We start from the raw sequence: 2,498 nt of genomic DNA on the forward strand, positions 1-2,498 counted from the left end.
GTCTTACAATCGGTCCCAAGGTGGTCGGTATTTCATTTGCTCTCACACATTCCCATACTGATAAAAAAAAGCACTCCGTCTTCAGGCCACGAGTGGCCTACCGGGACCATCCGACCGCCGTGTCATCCTCAGTGGAGGATGCGGCTAGGAGGGGTGTGGGGTCAGCACACCACTCTCCCGATCGTAAGATGGTATTCTTGACGGAAGCCGCTACTATTCGGTCGAGTAGCTCCTGAAATGGCATCACGAGGCTGAGTGCACCACGAAAAACGGCAACAGCGCATGGCGGCCTGGATGGTCACCCATCCAAGTGCCGATCACGCCCGACAGCGCTTAACTTCGGTGACCTCACGGAAACCGGTGTATCCACTGCGGCAAGGCCGTTGCCATACTGATCAACTCAGTGAGCGAAATGATATAGTGTTCTTGTGGTCGTGCTTGTTGTTGTTGATATTGTTGTTGTTGTTGTCGTCGTCGTGATGTTCATTCCGAAGACAGGTTTGATTCACCTCTCCACACCGACCTCTCCTGTAACAGGCTGTTAACCCTTGCTTAACTGCCGCAAACTAGTAGGCTCAAAAAGCTCGTAGAGTTTTTGATTTCCATGTAGGTAGTCCGGTTGCTATAGGTATATTTGTCGATTATAAATTTTATTTTGTAGTGCTCTGTTGCTATCGAAGTTTACATATGCCATTTTGTCATTTGGATATGGTGAGTCGAGCTGTGGACCCTAAAAAGTAGAATGCCTAATGGAGAAATCGGAACATTTCCGACATATTCTTCTGTTTGAGTTTAATACAGGGGTGACAGCAGCGGAGTTACCCATAGAAATTTGCACCGTGTATGGGGATAATGCAGTATGACAGAGCACGGAAGGAAAATCGTTTTCTCGTTTTAAGGTGGATAGTTTTTACATTAGTGACTCACCACGTCCAGGAAGACCTTCCTCGTTTAAAAGCATTAACCCACAATGATGCACGTCAGTGTACTCGAGAAATGGCAAATGAGGTGAACTGTGTTCATTCCACCATCGTCTGACATTTGCATGCAATGGGGAGGCTCAAAAATCGGTTGTATGCGCATCACATTCTCGAAGCCAAAAATCACAAAAATCAGTGGGTGGTCATATGCGCATTTCCATTCACTGGTACTCAATAGGCTTCTGAACAAACCCGACCATACCTGTCATGTACCGTTACTGGTGGCTTGAACTGTTTCTTCATGCTATCATATGATGGAAAAGAAATCCATGATTGAGCCCAAACAAAGTAGCGATTTCCTGTAGAAAGACCTGCGTGCATCCACAAAAGATAATGTTACGCATCCAGTGGAACAGTGAAGATGTGGAGTACTACGAATTGCTTCCCTGAGGCGTAACCATCATTGCTGATATTTGTTGTTAACAACTGAGGCGCCTTGCATACGCAATCCAAGAACAACGACCAGGAAGGATGTGATGCTACTCCACAGTAACGGCCAACCGTTTCCACGTTTTCCACTCTCTACAGAATATCCTTCAAGGAACTTCCTTTCCGGATTAAAATGCGCTTCGAAAACGGCTCGACGAGTTCTTCACGTTAAAACCACGTGATTTCTGCAGTCCCGCAAACGAAAGTTACCCCAGTGTTGGTAGACTCTCGTAAATGGTGAAGGAGAATATACACTCCTGGAAATGGAAAAAAGAACACATTGACACCGGTGTGTCAGACCCACCATACTTGCTCCGGACACTGCGAGAGGGCTGTACAAGCAATGATCACACGCACGGCACAGCGGACACACCAGGAACCGCGGTGTTGGCCGTCGAATGGCGCTAGCTGCGCAGCATTTGTGCACCGCCGCCGTCAGTGTCAGCCAGTTTGCCGTGGCATACGGAGCTCCATCGCAGTCTTTAACACTGGTAGCATGCCGCGACAGCGTGGACGTGAACCGTATGTGCAGTTGACGGACTTTGAGCGAGGGCGTATAGTGGGCATGCGGGAGGCCGGGTGGACGTTCCGCCGAATTGCTCAACACGTGGGGCGTGAGGTCTCCACAGTACATCGATGTTGTCGCCAGTGGTCGGCGGAAGGTGCAAGTGCCCGTCGACCTGGGACCGGACTGCAGCGACGCACGGATGCACGCCAAGACCGTAGGATCCTACGCAGTGCCGTAGGGGACCGCACCGCCACTTCCCAGCAAATTAGGGACACTGTTGCTCCTGGGGTATCGGCGAGGACCATTCGCAACCGTCTCCATGAAGCTGGGCTACGGTCCCGCACACCGTTAGGCCGTCTTCCGCTCACGCCCCAACATCGTGCAGCCCGCCTCCAGTGGTGTCGCGACAGGCGTGAATGGAGGGACGAATGGAGACGTGTCGTCTTCAGCGATGACAGTCGCTTCTGCCTTGGTGCCAATGATGGTCGTATGCGTGTTTGGCGCCGTGCAGGTGAGCGCCACAATCAGGACTGCATACGACCGAGGCACACAGGGCCAACATCCGGCATCATGGTGTGGGG

At 51.1% G+C, this 2,498-nt stretch overlaps 1 pseudogene; it reads right to left on the bottom strand.

Annotated features, from left to right (window-relative positions):
- Window positions 1-270: 270 nt before the first annotated feature.
- On the bottom strand, window positions 271-388 carry LOC124614098 (annotated as a pseudogene).
- Between the last annotated feature and the right edge of the window lie 2,110 nt (window positions 389-2,498).

This window comes from Schistocerca americana, chromosome 4 (assembly GCF_021461395.2).
Source record: "Schistocerca americana isolate TAMUIC-IGC-003095 chromosome 4, iqSchAmer2.1, whole genome shotgun sequence".
NCBI lineage: Eukaryota > Metazoa > Arthropoda > Insecta > Orthoptera > Acrididae > Schistocerca > Schistocerca americana.